Source organism: Podarcis tiliguerta (assembly GCF_965153285.1).
Source record: "Podarcis tiliguerta genome assembly, chromosome: 7".
Taxonomy (NCBI): domain Eukaryota; kingdom Metazoa; phylum Chordata; class Lepidosauria; order Squamata; family Lacertidae; genus Podarcis; species Podarcis tiliguerta.
The window spans coordinates 42,512,498-42,535,464 of NC_139540.1; the positions used below are offsets into that span (position 1 = coordinate 42,512,498).

General features: G+C 40.2%; 1 protein-coding gene and 1 long non-coding RNA gene across 5 annotated transcripts in view; one reads left to right on the forward strand and one right to left on the reverse strand.

Annotated features, from left to right (window-relative positions):
* The window catches only part of CDH2 (cadherin 2), a 120,923-nt gene that overhangs the window by 43,396 nt on the left and 54,560 nt on the right, over positions 1-22,967 (forward strand). The window lies entirely within an intron of this gene.
* On the reverse strand, positions 16,536-21,085 carry LOC310682670. The gene is made up of 2 exons (XR_014514091.1): positions 18,316-21,085; positions 16,536-18,041 (listed from the first exon to the last, which is right to left on the reverse strand). It is a non-coding gene; the product is annotated as an uncharacterized lncRNA (long non-coding RNA).

Here is a 22,967-nt window from a genome sequence, read left to right on the forward strand (position 1 = left end):
GTAATGCTGTTTGCTTGGCTGGCTGGCTGGAGAGATGTATGTGTGTGGTTGGTGTAGAAACTTTGGATTTGCATGGCTGGACTGTAGTGTACTGTACAAAAGTAACAATCCCATCCACTGCTGTGTCCACTTTTCACCACTGGCACGCAGCCGCCAGATTGTTGTCCATGAGGGAATGTTACTACAATGTATTGTATATGGGACTGCCTTTGAAGATGGTTTGGAAACTTCAGCTGGTGCAGAATTCAGTGGTGCAGAATTCACTGCAGTAAGATAGTCTTGAGCACATAACATCAATCCTGGCCCGACTGACTCAGTTCAAAGTATGGTTTTGACCTATAAATCCTTATTTGGCTTAGGATCCCAATACCTCAAGGACCACTTCACCCCACAAGAACCATCCCAGACCCTGCAATTGTCGCTAGAGACCCTTCTCTGTGTGCCCCCTTCATGAGGGATAATGGAGGATTGCAACATGAGAATGGCCCTTTTCACAGTTCCTTCTCCAGGGAGGCTTGCCTGGCGCCAACTTTATCTAGTTTTAGGTGCCAGGCAAAAGCTTTTCCTTTTACCCGGGCTTTTAACCCTTAATTTGAAGAGTTTTGTGGCCTTTGTTGGTGGGACAGGATCTGCTAGATTTTTCTTTTCTTTTTATTGATTGTGTTTATTGTAATTGGTTTTTCTATTCTGTTTGTAAGTTACTTTGACTTACACTTTGAGTCATTTCTATGAGTAAAGCAGCTAATCAATCATAATCATAAAAATCTATAATCAAATTTATTACTGGTGGTTGTTTGTAATGACTAGTGGAAATTAATACTTCTGGATATACTCCCCAGTTCATTGCATTTCAGTATGTTCAGTTATTTAAAAGACTTCAGATTTTAAAAATCTGGGTCTAACACTGTGTAAACACTTTGAGGAAGAGAACTTATAAAAGGATCTTAAAGTCTTTTCTAGTTCAGCATGTTCAGTGGTTGGCAGTGAACAGCTTGTGTGCACATGACCACATTACTGTATTTTTAGAAGTGCTTGATAAATTAATACTATTCTATTTATATACATGATTTTATATTGCCTTCCCCAAAGCTGTGTTCAGATAAAACCACAAATAAACCAGCAATCCTGTGCACACTTGGGGAATCAGGGAACAGTATTAATGCACTCTGTGTCTACGTTGCATGTTCCTGACTGAAATTATGTTGGGTCCTATTTTCAGATCCACACAAAATGGTCTCTAGGGTGTGTTTTTTTAAAAAATTAATCTAGCAAGATGATCTGGGGATTGCTGTTTATTCCTCTTGCTTTCGTTAACCATTAGGACACTGTATGGAAAACAGGATGGCTGTGCTCCCCTGGTACATGTGGGAACCATTTTTTTTACTGGACCTGTCCCCTGGCAGGGACAGCACATTATGACATCCCAACCCTACCAGGAACATTTTCAGGCACGTACATTTTAAATGTGCACAACAGGCATCACACTTCATACCCACTCTGAAGAAACGGTAAAGGGGGCAGATTCTTTTTTTAAAAGTCAGACCACTTGTTCCTATTTGATGGGAGTATGGATTCTAGGGTTTACCATGTTCTGACCTGCTTGCTACTTTGGGAGCTGTGAATTGTGTGATTTTGCTTTGGAATGCAAGTCAGTATACAGTGAGGACATAAGATTATAAGAAAAGTCTGTTGGATCAGGCAGATCACCCATCTAGTTCAGCATCCTACCCTAACATTGGCCAACCAGCTGCCTGTGGGCAGCCCAGAAGTAAGACCTGAGCACAAGAGTATTCTCCCCTCCTTTGGTTTCCAGCAACTGGTGTTCAGAAGCATACTCCCTCCAAGCAAGCAAGCAAGCAAGCAAGCAAACAAACATAGAATTTCATTGAGACTCAAAACAAAAAAGCTCTGTTTAAACACACCCACCCATCAGTAATCCAGTATTATGATGATAAGTTGGAGTTCAGCCTACCATTTTGGCAAAAGTGTTTGTTATGTCAGTCGATATGAAGAGCCAATTGGGAAAATTCAAGTGATTGTTTTATGTTGCACTTTTGTTTTGCCCATGCCAAGTACTTCTGCAGTTGCAGAATAGATTTTTAAAATAAAAAACTGCTTACCCTCACACTCAAATTAGAAATATATTTTGAAAAAAAGTGTCAGAAAAACAAATACTGTATACCAAAATACTGAGTGGGTTTCATTTTATTATGGATTTATTTCAGCAAAAAATGTTTTTTTAAATAATAATAAAAAATAATCATTATAAGCTGTTTTAAATCTTCAGCCTGATACTGGTATTTAATACTGAACTTTTCATTTAAAGCATTGAACCAAGTTTTTACTAGGGTTGACATTTTTTCTTTTTCATATGGACGGTATCATTATATTAAATCCAAAAGCTCAGTAGTTAAAGCTTTTTCTAGGATGTGGATTGGAGAATTCTGCATCTGTTGGATTTCTGCATGCAATGCAGCTGTTGACACTTCCATTTAAAAAAATAATAGTGATCTTGTATTTACAGTCTAACATTACATGGACAGGTGATAGAACTGCATTATAATGCTTTTCGTTTCACAATTACATAGTCTCTGTGTGCTCTGCTTCTGAGTTGCCTTTCATCCTGCCCTTTGTCTCTTTTTGTATGGAAATGGATGCCTCATAAAGAATGCTATCAAATTCAGTAACTGGTAAAAGGATACCATTTCAAAGGTGGAGGGGGATTTGACACATTCCAAGGGACGAGTCACTGAGCCCTCCTGTTTCAACATGGCTGCTTTGCTGAAATATTAAAGCTGGTGGCATGCTGCTAAATCCCTTTGTACACTCCCTCTTAAGAATTCCACAATGTGGATAACCTCCAACCCTTTGACTATATGCAAAGTAGAAAGCTTGAATCAGAGCATTGTGCTGTAAAAAGTTAGGATGAAGAAGGACTAAAAGAACTCACCCTATTGGTTGTTTTAGACACTCAATATTCAAAGCATGTGGAAAAGAAAAGAACTCGTTATGACTCAGGTTCCATTAATTAGATGTAAATTAACATATTTAGTCTCTTAACACAAAAGAAGGTAACTGGAATTCGGCAAGCCCAGAGGACATGGAAATTCTAATTAGATGAGAACATAGCCAGGAACAGAACTGTAAGGCACTGGTGAACTTGAGCAATCATAAACAGTGTGTATTTGTTTGGAGTTTTAAGTATTGTACATAGCTTTTTTCTCTTGAGAAGGGGCAAGAGGGCAGGTCAGTATCCTCTGGGATAGCACCTCCCACCAGATTGGGAGGCACAACCATCTTGCTTCCTGGCTCCTCTGGGGAGGGGTCCAATTCTTTCCCAGACTTGTTCTGACAGCAGCCAAGTATCAGGAGTTTAGCAGTATTTTAAAATTAAGGAAGTTTTCTTCTGCCTTGTAACGTGAACGAAGAAAGACTTCTTTGACCTCCCTCCTCTCTCAAAATGCACATCCAAGCCAGATATGGGCCCCTCACAGCACTCTGGGGGGGGGGGGAATTATCAGGAGGGCCTGATTAATTTAATGGGTGTGAAGGAATGTCCTCTTCTGAGGAGCAGTGATGGCATTAGAGTCCCAGATGACCTCACAGTCCCAGGATGGCATTAGAGTTCACCCCACTTCCTCACTCTTCTCAAGAAAGGAAGGGGGAATTGAAGAGGGGAAGAGGAATTAGTTTAGCTCAAAACAGGGGACTTCCAGGCCAAAGTGGCTCCCCTAAGGAAACTTTCCTTCCTCCCCTATAAACGGGGATCAGGCAGAGCTTGTGTTGCTTGTTGGTTCTCCTTTGGGCAAATGTTTTCCTGAACTGTGGGTAATATCCGAGGTCAGTTTCAATTTTGTGGTTTTTAATAGCCTCTAAGAGTTCTGGAGAGAGTTGACCCTCTTGACTTTATCTTTCAGCTTCCTTTTTAACAGTTTCCTTATTTCTGAGAAGTTTCCTCTTTTGAAGTCAAATGTGACTCTGTTGGGCTTTCTTGGCAATTGTCTACTTACATGCGTGGTGTGTTGCCCTTTTCTTAGCTCAAATGAAAATTAGCCCATTGACAGGGAAGCTGCTGTTGTTGCTGCTGCTGCTGACATTTTATCTCCCTCTTCAGTCAGTAAAGGTCCCCAGAGCTCCTTACGGATCACTTCTTTAAACAGATGTTTCTTCCTTTTAGGCTTACAACGTAAAAAGACATGGCACAAAAGGAAAATGGAGTGGGGAGGAAGAAGAATTGAGCAAACTTAGGTGCAAGTTCATCATTTTAAATTAAGCTAATGGGTAGAAGAGCTGAAGGAGTGGAAACACCAAAATCATTTGGTCTGTCTGCCACACTGCTCAGCATGCCTTCTCTTCTTACTTCTTTCCTGCTTCTGAATGGGCATGCTTACAATTGAGGTGCTGGTTGCTAATTGTGACTGAATGACTGGTCAGATGGGGTAGACAGATTACATTAAAGCAGCTGCTGAGCATGATGTTTTATTGTACTTTAGTAGAAGCAGAGGCAGGGCTGCTTTAGACAAAAACATGCAGCATGCATGCAATAAATAGCCAACAGCTCCAAGCTCAGGCGTTGCTCACCACTTTGGCACCCTCTTGCCCTGAGTTCCTTCTTGAGGACAGTGGCTGCTTACTACTCTCTGCCCCAGCTCACTAGCCACCACTGAATCAGGGGCTGACTTTCCAGAAAGAGAAGAACATAATATTTAGAAAATGGGCCATTCATTTAATTCTGAACAACTTACCAGCCTTTATTCCAGTCAATGATCTGCTTAAGCAGATCTACTGCTGTAAAGCAGAAGAACCAGCAATCCTGCTGCTCAGGAAAGCCTGTTGATGCCAGAACAAGCAGTACTCAGGTCTTCAAGTGCCATACAGAAATATATATCTTGATTGCAATTCTTAATGAATAGTTTGAAAAACAAAGATTTACACAGATAGAGATGAGCTTTTCAGCTTGCTTGCACTTCACCTGGAGTCTTAATTTTGTTGTTGCTTTTACATGTTGATGCTATCAATTTTAAGTAGAGGCCAACACCATCGTTTAAATAATTGTTTAGCAACGCTGGGAAGCAGACGTCCGAAGAACAGCAAAAATGTATTTCAATATTATTTGATAATTTGGGTTTCTCAAATGACTGTGAAAGAAATGAGAAAATTTCTTTTCACATTCTTTCACATTTCCTCTGGCCCACCCACTCTGTTTTCCAATATTTTTCCAGACCGCTTTGTTGTTGTTACTAGCAACCTCAACTGCAGAGGAATAAGAGAGAGGGCATAGCTCATTGATAGAGCGGAAACTTTCCATGTGAAAGGGTCAAATTTCAGTCCATGGTGTCATCATTTAAAAGGATTGTGTAGCACAGGAATAGAGAAGCATGGCCCTTCAGAAGTCGCTGGACAACTGGGCAGCCTGGGTGGGACTGATGGGAGTTGTAGTCTAGCAACACCTGGAGGGCCACAGCTTCTTCATCCCTGAGGTAGGAGAGGATAGGAAGGATCTGTATCTGAGACCATGGAGAGCCGCTGCCAGTCAGCATAGAAAAATGGAATTGATGGACAAGTAATCTGACCTGGTATTAGGAAGCGTCCTGTGTTCCTCTGAAATATCATCTCCCAATCATGAAGTTAGAACCTGGCTAAGCCTCCTTAAGACAAACTTTTCATAGCTCTATCATTCAGGCCCGTATCACCTCAGGTGCGACCATTTTTGATTCCTGAAAGCAAAAGAGTGGAGAATTGAAAGAGAAGAACAATGGATTTTGTTTTATCTGCCAGTGCCAAACTTGCCCCCTTCTCTCCATGCATCCCCTTTCTACTCCAGATTCCATCAAAAAGAATTGGGAACCTTAAACCTTAAACCACCTCCTTAATTGAGGTTTGTATAATAGAATTCACACCTTAAAAGCTGCTCAGTGGCCTCAGTAGCACTGCTGAGTGCCACAAGGCTGATTGAAGCGGAGAGCTCCTTTTTGAATCAAACTGTTAGCTCTTCTCCTGCAGATACGCTTCAAAGGAAAATAGATGCTTTGCTGGCCAGTTGCAATGTATGACAGCATGCAAGGCGGCTAAGCAGAAGTTTACATGTAAAGACTGATAAAAAAAAGTAGAAGAATATTGTGAAGCCCTCATTTCAGCATACAAATACAGAACGGAGGGGGCATAATTTGCTTGAAGCGGTAACTTCTAGACAAATTTCATGTGCTGTTCAGGCCAAGGAGTGATTCAGGTCACATCAGTACTGTACATTTAAGGGGCATGGCTTCACCCAAAGAATCCTGGGAACTGTGGTTTGCTAAGAGTGGTAGGAATTGTAGTTCTGTGGGAGGTAAATTACAGTTAGCTGGGGTCATTGGGCCGGGGGGGGGGGGAGCTGTGTGCTGTAAATGTGGCTTAAATATATGGTGTAATACCCAAGATGATTCAATCCCTATTCAGGCATTAATCATGACAACTGAAAATGTGAGGGGGGTGAGTGGACACAAGCCATTTGGTCCATGGTCTCCAACCCCCTCACCATCCTAGTCACTATCCACAAGTTGGAGAGTGACTGAATCTGGGAGACTTCCTCAACTCATGCAAGGATCCCTATGAAACGAAGGTTCTAAAATGTCTGGAGATTCTTAACAAGTCTAGGAGGCTTCCCCACTGCAGACAGTCACCAGATATGGAGCTAGTGTTCTCGCGCCCACCCTCCCCATCCCGTATGGATACATGAATTAGGGCCAAAGTCTACAAGCCGTGACCTTGCTATTTCGTTTTCAATTAAGTATTTGAAAGCCCTTCAAAACTAGGCATCATTCTGACATTGTAATATTGACATTTCACACATGTACTTTATTTCACTGTTTCCCATGTGAAAATGAGAAGAAAGGCTAGAGGTGATCTTAAAAGGATGTGAGGGCTTATATGGGGAGCTGTTCCTTAAGGTATTCCTACAAAGGCCTATGAAGGACATCATTAGACCATTGGCCAGCACTGGTGCAACTGGCTGATAATTAATGTATGTGCTTCCATCTATCTCCCTGCCCTCATCAAGAGATAGCACAGGGTGCAGCAGGCTTTCAGAAGTTTCTGAACCATTTTCAACCATATTCTTATGTAGTCTTCATTGTGATAATTGGTCCTCCAGGTTACAAAAGTATGAATGACACTTACCAGAGTTCCATGTTTCAGGAAATGCAGCAGTCTGCAAATAAAATGGAGTTGACAGAAAGCATTATGGCAAACCTTCAAGAGGGAAAAAAGAGAGAGGATTTTCTAACAATTCTGCTTTCAAAATATATTTCTCAGTAGAAAAGGTATATGTGATCACTAAATTAAATACATTAAGATGTGATCGGTTTCCTGTAGCAGTTGTCAGCTTCATACTCTTCTACCAGTGTGCTTACAGACTTTATGCTAAGTAGGAATAGATATAAAGCTGCTCTAATCTTACCACTAGTTCACTCCTATTATCAGAGTGACAACTTTTGACTTTCATTTCAACTTATTTTCTTAGATTTGGGATAAATCTACCCCAGTTATGAGTAATCATTGGAGAAGATTAAAAACTCCCTAGCAGGATATGAGTAGTTGTTGAATGATTTGAGTCAATTTACTGTGATACGGTCTGGAATCCAAAGAGCCAGTTTAGGAATGTTCATTGATTATTTTTCCCTTTAGCAGCAGACTTTGATGCACATTTAACAGAAACCCCCTAAATGCCCTTAATAAGTTGGGATCTAATTTAACATTTTGAAAGTATTCATATTTTATATTTTAGTTTGCTCTCTGTTTACCAAGGCAGTGTTTGTGTGTGTGTGTGTGTGTGTGTGTGTGTGAGAGAGAGAGAGAGAGAGAGAGAGAGGAGAATAAGCTTCATAGAGTAGTCCCCTCAAAAAAGTAAATTACAGCTTTCAGACCCCTAATTTTTTCCACCCTACATCACTGACAGATGTTCCAGGACATATCACAAACTGCTTTAGAAGGCTCTTTCCGTTTCCAAAGTTGTTTACATTGTGGAAATGAGAGCTACTGTTTGAGAAGTACAGAACCAAGGCAATTCTTGGTGCAAATAACTAATTGTGCAAATGTTTTGATCCTGCCCATTTTAAAAACAAGCTGAGCTGGGATAGCTCAGTCAGTAGAGCATGAGACTCTTAATTTCATGGTTGTGGGTTCAAGTCCAATTTGGTGCCAAAGTTTCCTGTATTGCAGCGGGTTGGACTAGATGACCCTCGTGGTCCCTTCCAACTCTGGAGTTCTATGATTTTATAATGCATCCATCAGTGGCTAGGAAATAGTAGTTAGAGAAGCTTAGATTGCTGTAGGGAATATGAAAGCATTTTGAGTTTTTACTGTATTCTTCATAGAGACTAATGAAAATAAACAACTGTATTTGTGAAAATGGTTTATTTACAGAGCTGAAAATTGAGTTTATTGTGATGATTACACACTTCCAATATGCTTGGAAATAAAGAAGCTTACTAGAAAGAGATACATCTCATATTCTTTTGAATGCAAATGATAGTTTATTTTTAAAATCAGAATTAAAACTGTTTATTGTTTAAAACTTGAGAGATGAAACTGTTGCAATTTTGTGTGTTTGTGACCTGGACTATGCAGATTATTCAAGGGTGAAGACTCATATTTTGGGACAGTCACCTTCTGGCTCTTTCCCACTCTGTGGATTTATCATCTAGCTTGCATTCACTTTTTAGAACCACCTTCCTGGTTTTAGATTGTGCAATGCTAAAGCAAAGCAGCATATTCCTCTATATAAAATGTTTATGGTTAAACATTTTAGTAGGAATATATAGATGCACCAAAATGAGGGGGGGGGGGACACCTGACTTGACCTAGGGGTCTTAGTAGTCCATAAGCTTAACGTGAGTCGATATTGTGACTGCAGCAGCAGAAAACATACACAAAAAAAATTTGAATGGCTATCACATGGAAGATGGATCAAGCTTGTTTTCTGCTGCTCCAGAGGGTAGGGCCTGAATCAGTGGATTCAAATTACAAGAAAGCAGATTCTGACTAAATATTAGGAAGAACTTTCTGATTGTAAGTGCTGTTCGGCCATGGAATATACTACCTCAGAAGGTGTGGTGGATTCTCCTTTTTTGGAGGTTGCTAAGCAGAGGTTGTACGGTCATCTCTTAGGGATTCTTTAGCTGTGATTCCTACACTGCAGGGAGTTGGGCTAGAAGATGATCTTTGGGCTCCCTTCCAACACTACAATTCTGCGATTCTAAGGGAATAAAATTATCAAAACTTGCTTTCCTTTCTGTGCTAAGTTTACTCTTTCTCAAAAATAAAATGAATTCAAACATGGAAAAATGTAAACATCTAAAGCTGTAGAACAAAAAAGAGGAAAAACATGCATTTTCTTAGAGACATCAGAGTATCAGAGAGGTTAAAGAGATGCTGATTTTTCTACTGAGTGCTATATTTAGAAATCGCATGTGTGGAAGAAATGTTCTGCTTGCACGCCCAGAGAATGAAAATCAAGTCAACTCCTTGGGCAATTTTATCACAGGAAACTTGGTTGTTTTTGTTTTTTTTCAACAGCAACATTTTATTAAAATCTTTCATTTTGATAGAAATTCTATAGCTATGACTGTGGCTATATTTTGGAAATCTTCTCACTCGTGGGAACCTGTTAAATAGACTACAATACTTTCCTATTAAAAGACAGAATATAGTTTGAGGGGAATAAAAGGTAAGCATTTTTCATTCCAAATGAGGATTGAAAATAAACATTTAAAGGCTTGGTTAAATTGAGCCTAGAATTTCCTCTGGATAATTTCTATGAGTTTTATCCTGTGCTTCACAAGCAGAGTTCCATTCATACCACAGGACTTGCCCTTTCTCTCTTCTCCTTATGTGACCCCAAAATCTACTCAGAAGGGTGCATGTGGGGCTCAAGGGAAGAAGAGGGGGGAAGTTCCATCATGCAAGTAGATGTCTGGCGCTCAAGCCTAACAGCACTGTTGGGACGCAATGTGCTTATTAATTATGTTGATGTTTGTGCTTTGCTATGGATAGAAAACCTGCTAGAAGAAATCACTGATCAGTGTAATTGTTCTGTATTCATTTTAATACCTTATTGCCATTGTGTTTGTAGCTGCTCTGAAGAAATCACATTAAGCCGGAGCATCAAATGAGAAGCAAGCATGCTGCACTGATTTACTGTCACACTTTGTTTGGCGAATAAATGTGTCCTTTCTGATTCCATGCTTGGGGTGCAATGTGGACTTAGATGCAGCCCAGTCCTTTAATCTTAAATGTAGCGGGAATTTTTCATCCGTAACTTGCCTAATTAAATACTTTTATTTATAACTTGCTACCTAAGAAATTCAGAAAGTAGCTTCCAATCGCAACAAAATATTGTTATAACATATAAAATTCAAAGTCAGTGAAACAGCAGAAAACATAAATCAATAATGAATAAAATGTAGTTGTTTGCTAAAGGCCCAGACTAAAACAAAACAAAACCTGCCCCCTAAAGCTCAGCAGATTAGGTCCCACAGAAAGGCTGTTTTGCGCTAGATCACTACCACAGAAAAGGTCCTCACTCCAACTGCCTCCAAGTAACTTTTGAAGGCAGGGGGCAACCAGAGAAGGGTGTGCAGAGATTATTTTAACAAATCTGCAGTTCAAATGGAACCATCACCTGTCTTAGTGAGAAACCTTTGCGTGTCGAGGTCCCCAAGCCACCACCCAATAACTCACACATCAATTTTGGTTTGGGTTTTCGCCACGATTTTGGCCACAACTTTATTTAAATACATCCAAGTGAGTGGTTGCTTAGGCATTGGTTCCGACTATCTGTCCTTGCCCAGGGGACAGAACTGGACTTCCGGATTCCAGCAAAAGCCAGTGCGGGAAACAAATTTTGGGGAGAAAATGAAGCTGGGCCTCAGTCCCTCACTTCTCACCCTCATGCTCCTGGTGGCTTGCACGGCCCACGTCTGATGCCAGGGACAAGGACGAAAAGAACGACAAGCCCCTGGATTCTTTTAACGGAATTCCCTTTCCGCACCACCATTGGAGGGGTAGGCACTTACCCCTCCACCAACCAATTTGAACCAATGCCTAACCGCCAACCTTACAAGTTGTGACGATTTGCTACGCAGTAGGCAAAACCAGATGGCACCAGCCAAACAGCCAAATGGACAAATTCCTACCAGGCCCCTGCCTCAAAGCAGACGACCCCATTACAGGCATAGCAAGGTCAAGCAAACAACCCCACCCCCAATACAGGGAGGGTGGGCGGGTGATTTGGTGCAAGCAGCCAAGAGAACGCTCAAAGTTGGGCGACCAGTATTTAAAACCTCTGACCCCTCCTTCAAAATTGGCAACAAGCAGTTCTCCCCAGCAACCCGATTAACCAATACACTGCCTGGGTCCCTCCACAAATCCGCCCAGCAACAATGGGGTGGCTTGTATCCCCCACTGCAACACACGCTCTCTGCTAGGGAGAACATGTTTTATCAACAGTGCTTTGCTTCTGAAGGAAGAGATCTCTTTTGCTGTACGAGTAAGCATCCTGAAGCAAATGTGGCACCATGCAAAAGAAGAAGACCTCTTCCTCCTCCTCTCTTTTCTAACCACAGCGAACTGCAGAGCTTGATCATCTGTGCCAAAGCGAACAGAACAAGAATCGGATGAACTTTACAAACGAGTAGAGCAAGGACAGCTCTACTCTACAGCATTTCCTCAGTCTTGGGATAGGACAGATAGGACTGACTGTGGCCAGAGCAGAATTCTACTCCCCATGTACTAAGCAACCTCCCCTGTGGTTTGTACATCAGTCATGAATTCCCCAATACTGTGGTGAGGAGAGCTGTATGCCTTTTCTCAGTTGGTGCCTGAGCCTGTCATGACCCTTGGTTTTGTGTCTCCTCTTCCAGTATAAAATAACATATGAAAACAATATAACAAGTGAATTTCATTATTTTGTTAAGAATCTTCAGTAATGCTTCTTCATGTCCCAGAAACATCACATACACACAATATGGATAATACATGTCAGGTTCTTGCAAAAGCAATAAATTACTTCCCTGTTCCATTATAATATGATACACACCTTTGCTTGGCCTTTATTTTAAGAAGGTACAATAGGATTGGGCTGTGAGTATCGTATTGACTTGTTGTGTTCAACTATATAAACACTTCAGAAAAGTCTCCTCTTTCCCTGTAGTGCAGCTAATCATTATTTTTCTTTATATCTGCCACATATGTGTGTCTCAATCTGGACAATATTTGGAATGCTGTTGTTTTGTTTTCTTTAACAGAAACACAATGCCACAATTATCAGTTTGTGAACAAGGTCATTGCAATAGACAGCAACATTGACGTGTTCCCAGGGAATGTACTAACCGTGAATTTTTATCCACAGGGGAAAAAATGCAAAATGTTGGTTAAAGGCAGGGATTTCCTTAAAGTATGTAACAAAAAGTGATGGATTATACTGCAATGAACAAGAGCACTTACTTTACTCAGTGTAATAGAAGTCCTTAGATATACGTTTGCAAATATTTATTTTACTCACTACTTTTTGGAAGATTTGGCAAATTGGCTAACTGATTACCGCTGTTACAGAAAGCATGCAGAGTCTTGTAATCTAAATGTTAATTTGCTCATAGAGTTTCATTCTCTTCTGTGGAAAGAGAAAGAAAAGAGAAAATACTTTCCTGATTCCAGTTGTTATAATTATGCCATGTCTTGTTTTTGTTTTCCTTAAATTGTTTTGGTTTGGTTTAAGTGGAGCTTTGTAGGTGGCCGAATAAGAACTTCGAAATTAGGCATTCTGTATAGCTTTGCCACATGCAGAAGAGAACCTTACAAATAAATAAAATTGAGCAGTCTGATAAATACTATAAAATGATGACATTCTGTATTTCAAACTGTGAAAACAGAAATGATAAATATTTAGGTATCCCAAAGATCCCTCTTTTCTCACTAACCACAGTGAAATTAGATGTTGTTTTTTAAATCGAGTCTCTAGCATAGCTTGAGCAGCAGTGGAGTAATTCAACAAGCATTAGATGAATACTCACATTTTAATGGCATCTGAGTATAATCAGAGATAGAAGAATACATTTTAACTGCAACATTATTTAAATCACTGAACATGTGGGGGAAATTTAGGATACAGAGAATGCCAAGACAGCCAGAATGGCAATTGTATAATTAAAGGTGGCGTTTCCCTTTTGTTAACTATCTAAGGCTGGTTGTGAGTTTAATCAGATATTTCCTGGTGCATGGTTTGGCTACTACAAAGCACTTTGATGTCTTGGCAGTTCATGTCAGAGGATCTAATATCTGCAAATATTAACTCCGTGCATTTTTCAGTCACACGGAGCAGGCGTATTGGGCCAGCTCCAAATTCTGCTGCGAACATGTGGTGCTCACAATGTTTTGTGAATTGGGGTAACATCATGCATTATTTTTGAACCTTGATTTCCAGTGACTTGTGAGGGGACATGAACTCCAGCGGTGCCTGAGTTGCTAAAGATCCCTCCAGTCTGGTGTAATGAAAGAAAAGGCGATACAGTTAATCAAGCCCTTTTGTAGAGTTTTGCATCAGGCTCTGCTGAATTACTGTTTTGTTGCTTGGCCCTTAAGCACAGGTATTAATGCGAGGAAGGTCAGTAGAAAATTCCAGTCACAATCCCCATGCTAAAGTAGTGATAGTTGGCCTCTGTGATCCAAAATTTATTTTCACAATCTTACCTTAAGTTTGTTTACAGACATACTCCATTTTCAAATGATTTTGCTGTTTAATAATAATAAAAGAAGTGACTGAGTCAAGGTTCTCTGCATTTAGATGCTCATGTTAAGCCTCTCAGAAGCTATGAACGCCCAGGCAATTGAGTCAAATTGAATGCTGGTTTATTGCCTTAGTATTTCCTGGCAGTTAGAAGTATGCACAATAATTGTTTGTATAGCACTCCCCCTCACACAATCAAGTTAATACATTTGAAGGTACAATATACTCATTCACTGAGTAGATTGGCGAAGGAGTTACCCATTATGGAATGTAGCCTTAGCTCCGTAGTTCTAACTGCAGAAGCCATCCCACTCAGACTTCAAGCATAGTTGTTTAATTTTTTAAAAATTACTTTTATTTAAATTTTCCTGTGGTTTTAAAGAGGTAACAGTTTGCTGGCTTATGGTGAAAGCCTTCAAGGTTTCCTGAGGGGGTAGAAGTTGCAGTAAAACCAACCGTAAGTCTTTTATGGGCTTAAGCCCACTTTGTCGGATGCAAGGTGTAATTATGACCTTTCCCACGGAGTTGTCTTGGGTCTCTGAGCCACCTTTTATGTTTTCAAAAAAATAAGTTTCCTGTAAAAACCAACGATGATGTGTTGCTCTTACTTCAGTTTCTGCAAACACTTCTATAGCTATCAATGCAAATGTTCTTGGGAAATGTTTTTATATGGTTCCTCTTCTGATAATCTGCAAATGTGCCTGATTAATGCTGATGGCATTTCATTTTGTGTCATTTTATTTCTCTGTCTAAACATGTGTATGTGAAATCCAACTCTCCAAATAAGCCAGCTCTGTTCATAGATCCGTGCCTATTATGTTTTTCCAAGATGCGATGGTGCCATGAATCCTCTTCAGCTAACTTGTAAAATGAATGCTAAATTCTGCTTTAATCAGCTATTCATCTTAGCAGCATTTGTCACAGAACCATCCCCCTTCTCAACAAACTGAACATGAAAGAGAGTAGGCTGAAAGCCTTAGCAATTGCACTCGGCCCTTTCTTTCTTTTGTCACCAATACAGTAGATTCTGGTGTCTCCTAGACAACAGCATCTAAAAGGCTTTCTAATTTCAATCTCTCATGCCTTTTCCTTCAGATTGTTGATGTCTCCTTATACAGGCAACCAGTAATCAACATTTGTCCAGATTTTTTTTAAATTTAGGCGATTTATAGGGCTTTGCTGACTTTTTTTTCATCTATCTGGCTTGTATTCAAGGATGATACAAGAAAAAGAAGGTGTTTATTCATAGTATAGTTATTACCATCTCTTCTGCTTCTAGTCAGTTTTGTTTATAGTGCTGCTTATTGCTCCATTTCAAATTTTCCAGTGCATATTTTCTTGGAAAATATTGGATATTTGAATTTTATAAAAACAACAACTCTTAAACTGTTTTTAGTAGACGCATATTTCACTTTCAGAATCACACAGTCTTCTTTCAGTGCAATCCTGTGTATGTTGCCTTAGAAGTAAGCCCTACTGAGTTCAATGGGACTTACTCCAGAGTAAATCTCGATAGGATTGTGACTTTATATATCTAGATGGGCAGCTCCTCCCTTGGAGTGTACTCATCAGGAAATGAGCCCCATTAAACTCAAAGGGGTCTCAGAGGGACCTGCTTTTGAGTCAAGATGTATAAGATTGTGCTGTAAAAGTACTTTAAAACAGATAAGGCAACCTAACGAAATCTCTAATTGCTTTTTTGTTTTGTTTTTTTAGAAATGCAGTGTTTGTAATTTTGGGGGTGGGTTGTTAGCCACCTTGAGTTTTTAAAAGGGAGAGGAACTAAACATGAGAGGAATAAATGAAGAGATCTGTAGGGGTGGGAAGCAGAAAAGAATGGAAGGTTTGCAAATGGGATGTAGAGAGACTTCCAGTTGTGCAAGGAGAAGAGAGTGTCAAAGCTAATCAGAGAAAAAAGAGAAGTTTATGGAACTCTGCTGAGAAGAAAGGAGCTACACAGGGGGGGGGGAGGCATTTGAGAGATGGGGATGCAAGCCAGTGACAGGACAGAAAAACATTCTTTCTAAAGGCACATAGTATTAGATACGGAAATAAGGTATGCTGTGGATGGGAAGGGAAAGAGGCTTTATGGAGAGTGGTGTTCAACTTCAGGACACTTGTAAGTGGCAGAGACCGAGGAGAATGTGCATCATGGCAAGGGTGGACAGAAGGTAGATTGAGAGCTTCTGGTAGAACTTTTTTTTTTTGCTCCTAATTGTTGTGACGATTGTGGCAACAAAAACTGACCCCACACAAACCTCTATTTTGCACCTGACTCCCGTTGATGGATCTTACTGTTCAAGATCCTACTGTTGAAGTAAAAACTATGTTGGTTCTGCCATCTCAAAGTCTGCTCACCTTTGCTCTATGGAATACTGAGAAAACAAGGTTAGCAGATCATGAGTTATAAATAAACCATTAAGTTAAAACTATTTCAGTTCTTAAAAGTTATTCTGGCCCTCTGAGTAACTTGAGTCATACACGCCTGCAATGAAAGCAGATAAAAGTCCTTAAAGCACTTAGGATCTGTCAAATCTTCAAGGGTAAGGAATTCCATGATAGCAAGAGCAGTGCAAATGGATAAGAAAATGTTTCCTCATAAGATTGTGATAAGGAATGGGAAGAAGGGAGATCATCTTTCGCATACGTAGGAACCAAAACCTTGTAGGATTTGACCTAGTGGAATGTGCATTAAACTCAGTTGGACTCTTATGATTTATAAGTGCTCATGTGTGGCTAGGTGCTTGTAAATTTGATGCTAGATCTTTTAAGATTTTTGAGATATTTCCTCCATTCTATATTACTCAAAAAAATAAAAATATCCCCAACTGAAGAGGGGTCAAGTTACACTCTTTTAATTTAGAATAAATCCAAATATTTGTTGTTTGCTCTGCTAGACACTGCCTTAATGTTTGTCAGCTGTAGGTGAAGTTGATAGCATACTATTGTCCTCCTTTGCCTGTTTTTTCATTCTGTGTTGTGTTTTTTCCTGCCTTGCATATAATGTTTTAAAAAATGCACAAAACATTTTACACACTGGCTCATCCAAATGATTTGGTTGTGGTTGGAGGCAGCATACCTCTACATACTACTTGTTGGAAACTCTAGGTGCTCTTGTGTTCAAGTCTTGCTTGCAGGCTTCATGTAGGCCTCTGGCTGGCCACTGTGAGAACAGGATGCTGGCCCAAATGGGCCACAGGCCTGATCCAGCAAAGCGCTTCTTCTGCCCTTATGGAAATGTTGGTCTGGGGAAATAGTGGTCAAAATATACTGTGACTAACCTGCAAGTGGCTAATGTCAAAGCTGCTCTGTTTTGCAATTGTTGTTTTGACAATGAGGGAATAAGGGTGTGCTAATATAAACTTACATTGACATCTTAAGATCAGCTCACTTCCTCTGATGTATCCTTGGCATTGGGACATTGCAGGAACAAGAAATGCAGCAGATATAAAGTGTGGGAAAGAGCAGATGACCATAAAAGCAAATAAGTTGACGTCAATGCAGATAAAAACCCTCTCTAAATGTAATCAGCAGTACATTCCTACTTTCTTAAACACTGGAACTTCCCTTAACTATAAATATAACCATGGGGCGTGATTCTGACCAATCATATACAGTGGTACCTTGGTTTAAGAACAGCTTAGTTTATGAACAACTTGGATTAAGAACGCTGCAAACCCGGAAGTAGGTGTTTTGGTTTGTAAACTTTGCCTTGGAAGCAGAACATGTTCCGCTTCCTGTTGAGTGTGTTCCATTTGTAAATTGAGTCCTCCGCTGCTATGAGAAAGCACGCCTTGGTTTAAGAACAGACTTCCGGAACGGATTAAGTTCGTAAACCAAGGTACCACTGTATGGTCATCTTCTTGTTCTCGCTAGGGTGGCCAGACGTAATGAGAAAATGGGGTTCCTGTTCCTTTTAACAATTGCACAGATGAGGGAATTTTGGTAAATGCAGCTTGTTGTGCAGAGGTGAGAAAATCTGCATCTGCTAAAAGTCCTCCCAATACATACTTCTGAAAAGTTCAGAACCCTTCTTTCTTTACTTCTGACAACTTAGATTGTCACTTGCTTTCTTTCTTAGTTAAAAAAAGGAATAGTGGCGCTGCCATTTCTGCTACCCACCTTAGGTGAAAATGGTGTGCACTTGTGGGTCCCAACCACTAGCTGAATATCTGTGTCTTAGGAGTATTTTATTTTATTCATTAAATTTGTATACCGCCCTATATCTGAAGGCGGTTCACAGACAGTACAGGGCATCTCATTTGATAACTATGACTACCTGGCCCTGCCTGATATGATGTTCTCAGTTGCTTATTGGATATTATTCATTAAATTTTCTTTCTTGTGGGTCCTTTTGAATGGCACCTTCTGAAACTGATGATTGGAGCTTCTGGGGGATTGACCAAGAACAATGTATAGCTCAAGTAATAAGATTCCTTAAAAAAAAAAAAGTGCTTTTAGAAGAAATCCTGTTTCCCAGCAGGAAGATCCAGGGAACAAATGCATATTAAAATAGATACTGTGGACAATTTTAAGGGAGGCAGAACAAATACAACCAACTGATGTCGAAACATTCAGATAGAAGCAATATACTGAAATTCTGTGGTCAGCATTGCCAATGCCCCCAGTCTGAAAAATATGGTGTTTCACATGCACTAACAATGTGTTGCTGCATAGTGAAATATTACTCTGAAATCTGTTTACGCTCATTTAATGTAGCTGTGCCATGGTACTGATCATCACTATGTGAAAATGTCATTCTTCTTTCTTGAAGTATCAGGGCTCCTGCTGACTTTCAGTTTTGCATGTGGATGAAAGGAATGTGTGCCTTTGAAAAGCTTTTTTTATTAGAATGTGCTAATGAAGCTTTAGGGCTCTCAACACTGGATAAGATAATCCATCATATTTGTGGGTGTGAGCATGACCATGCATATCTCTGACTACTTTTTGCATTTTATAAGGGTTGACTTCATCCCTGCTCCCCCTTTTGTAAGGGCTCCTAAGGCTTCTGCCCGTTAGACTCTAGACAGCTAACAGCAACTATGGGAGTGATACTGATAACGGAAACTCTGGTAAATGACATTTCAGGAACCGTGTTGTGTGCTCAGACTTAATATGAGCAAGAGGATTTCTAAAAAGATGTTTAGGGGAGATATTTTTATGCCTTCTACAAATAGTTCCAGCACATAGTAGTTCCATCATATGCTTCCACCACACCAATACACTTGTACTAACCTCATTGATTTACATTGGTCCAGCAATACACATTTAAAGCTTGCCCAACATCTGCATGCTTATTTGAGAATCCCTGTGGCAGATAGATTCATCACAATATAGCAGCTCTATCCCAGGTGTAGGAGCTCTACATGAGCTGCTCTTCCCTTACCCCAGGATAAGGAAAATGGGTACCAGAATCCTGTGTGTGTGCTAGAATGCACATAGTGCTGTGGATCAAGAATTTGTCTCCTAAAGCATTTATTTCCTATAGCTACATCTATAAAAACCTGATGCAAATAAGTCTTTTAATAGATCCATTTTTTCCGCAGTCAAGAAGAGACTGAGGGGAAATAAAACAACACATATTTGGGTCAAGTAGTCTGATCTAGCAAACACATAGTTCTTGAGGTTTATAACTTTTTGACGGGTTCAGGAGAAAAGTTTGCTTTTAGTGTATTGCAGTCTGCTTCTATTGCATGTACTAACAGGCTACAGTTAGTTGATTCTGTTTAGAACAAGCATTTCCATCAGCCTTTGCATAATTTCACACTAATAATGTGGCTGCCCTACATTAGCTGTTCAATTGCACAATAAATCACTTGTTTCATGTGTGTCCTCTGTTTCTGGTGGCTTACCAAATGTGTTATGCATCAAGTCCCCGCAGTTATGAAGACCTTGAGACTATCATTAGTTTTCATTTTCCTTCGTTGACACAGACACAATTTAGTCTTCTTCACAGAGATGTTGTTGCATGAGTGTAATAGGCTTTAGCAGTTTATGACTTTTGATATACTGTTTCTGTTTGAGATTAAGGCAACATTTTCATTTTGAAAGCTTCGGTATTTTTCCTCCTTCCCTTTTAAATGAACACATTTATTAGACACCTTTTCAGCCTTCAAAGATAACAGTGATTTGTGTTTTGCCTCTTTATATGTGTTAATTTCATAAGAATAGTTGCAGTTATTTGTGAGACGCAGAGATGAAATAAACTCTCCAGGCAAGTACCGAAATGTTTGCCTTAGCATCATCATAATCACCATTGCTTACTTGTAGGCCACTTTTCCATGGTAAACCATGCTCAAAGCAGCTCACAGCATTAGAAAAATGTGCATAATAAAACATAACATTCAAGTATAAGGCACCAATTACAAGGCATAGCAAATCTCAATAGTCATACAGATGTTAATAGGCTAATCAAAATATCTTATCTTAATAAATATGCAATAAGATCAAACAATTAACTAATTCATAATAAGGCATATCCTACGAGAACACAATACAAATAGCAGGAAAAATAATGCATTATCTTAAAAACTAAATGTTTTCCCCAGCAACCGCTAAACTAAAGCCCACCCTGATGGCTTCTAGGCATCTTGAGCAGCCTTTATAGCTGGAGTCAGTCAGCTGCACTGTGATGTTTCACTTGGAGAATAACTGTGATTCAAACATGAATTGCATTTACAATAATAACTTGATAATAATGACAAAATCAGTCTTTAGTGTTGTTACTTTGGAATAGGTATTTAATGTAGTTCCACTTAAGGGCATTCCAATTTTAAAACATTACTCTTCGTCTTTTTCAAACTTACTTTGAAGTTGCCTTATAAATATTCAGGGTGTGTGTGTTCTTAAATCTAACATTGTTTCATATGGATAGGCTCAAATGCTGTTCCTTTGGAGGAATAAAATATGTGAATGCATAAAAAATCAGGTAGAAGTGAGGGAGTTTCCCAGTACTTCCCATTATATGTCTTAATATTGTATCTGTGGTAAATGAAAAATAAAACTGTTTGAATGGGGATACACGAAGTAGGCAATCCAAAATTCTCCTCTTCCAGTTTGTCTAGCTACTCCAAAGAGGAATACACCTAGAAATGTTACCGCCCTTAGCATCCCGAGATGAATGATTTGCTCTTAGTTAAAAGGCAAAAAGCAAGCATTAAACAGCTTGCTGCTCCAGATGTTTTCCTACCCTAGGTAGTTATCTGCCTCAGCTCGGCCCAGCAGCAGGTTGGATTGCTTTTGAGTCATTTGTATTTCCCACATTGTTTGCTGTTCCCAGTACTTTGCATTGTCACTGATAAATACATTTTGAGTATCCCCCCCCCCCGTATTAAATCAAGAAATCAGGTACTTTAAATAAAATATTTTTCTGTAATCTAGTGTAATGACTGTAATTGTCTATGCTAAGTAGTAAAAAAAAAAACCTTCTCTGGACACTAAGTGTCCCATTTTCATGAAATTGGGAAGTGGCAGAGACAGCAATAGCAAATATTAAACTCAATATACAACTACCGTTTACAGCTTTTATCAAAACACACAAACAGAATGCCTTGAATTTGTTGCAATACAGTATTATTGTTGCTATACCTTTTCAGAAATAGTGTGGAATATTTGCAACTTGTGCAAACAGCTGCTTCCAGGAGAGTTACTGTGCCTAATGTGTTTAATTTTTTAGAAGCCGCCCAGAGTGGCTGGGGCAACCCAGTCAGATGTAGAGCATATAACTAAAGTATTATTATTATTATTATTCACACTCCGCACTAAGTCAAACCTTGGCTCAGTGCAAACATGGGGTCTCCTGGAGAGGAGCTTACAGCCACCTTGGGCTTCCGCCAGTCATTCTAGCTGCTGTGCTGAACAAAGCCAAGACTTGACTTCACATGTTGTCCAAACTTCGGCTCGCTCTCCAGACTAGCCATGGAGCGGTTACCAAGGTATGCTTTTGGTCACCATTTGTGGCTAGTCTGCAGAGAGCGTAACCATGAGCCTGGGTTCAGATGATAAACCTTGCTGTATCTCTTCATGGTGCAGCAGAAGAGAACCAGAGAAGAGCAAAGCCACTGCGAGCTCTTCTCCAGAAGCTTGTACATTCACACTAAGCCAAATTTTGACTTAGAGCAGTAGTTCCCTATTGGTGAACCCAGGGGTTGCATGAAACCCATGCAGTGGGTCTGTGGCACCATTCACATAACAAAAACCACCATAGAAATATCAAATTATTCAGAACTAGGGGATCCATGGCTTGGCTTTTGAAAAACGGAGTGCGTAGGTAATTGGGAACCACTGGCTTAGACAGTTGTGCAAATGTTGGGGAGAGCTCCATTCCCTTTTCCAGCTACCTAAACAATAATGTTACATTGCTGGAGTAGACCGTATGGATTGTGTTTGCTCAAGAATGGAATAGCTGCTTCTGCCCTCAAGTGGGTGTCTTGTTAAATAGCTGTATGAGGCATGAATAATAATGGCCAAATAGAGTCATTGTGGAGGTTTATGAGAATTGCATCCTTGGGAGATGCAATAACCCCAGGGGCACCTAGTTGTTCCAGAAGTGCTCAGGGGTTTGGGGAGGGCTCTTGATGTTTTCTTCACTGGAGCAAGGCACAGTGCCCCCCTGTATATCAGCTGATGGGTAGCAGAAGCAAACCTTGCTCAAGGAGGGAGAAGTGGATTCCAGTCAATGTAAACTGCATTTCCCTCCCAGCACATCTCCCTGAAACAGCCCTGTTAGCCCATGGGCATAGCCAGAGGGGCAGAGGGCAGCTGCCTCCCCAAATCAATGAAATAAATAAAAACACTTAACTAACTGACATGGAGCAGTTTGCAAAGGGCTCAGTTTAGCTGCCAATGCCTGTTCCCTCTTGGGAGCACAGGTACGCAGCCAAAGCAGTCAGCCGCTCACAAGTACGAGGTGAGGGGAAGCGAAAACTTTAGTATTCTCCCTGACCTCCTCCCCCTTGCTTGGGGGAAAATTGGGATGCTTGCTTTGGCTGCACATGTTTCAGAGAGCAGTGGTGAGAAAGAGAGGTGGGGGAGAGAGTTTAGTGGTGCGAAGGGAGATCAACGTATTGGGGGTGTGCATGTGTGTGAGAGAGCTTGCTGCTGAGAACTCTTTTGCATACCCAAATGTGCGTAGTTTTGCTGGAATATGGAGTCCTGAAGTTGGGTCTTCTGAGCACTTTGCAGGAAGCAGCATGCTTCTTAAAGG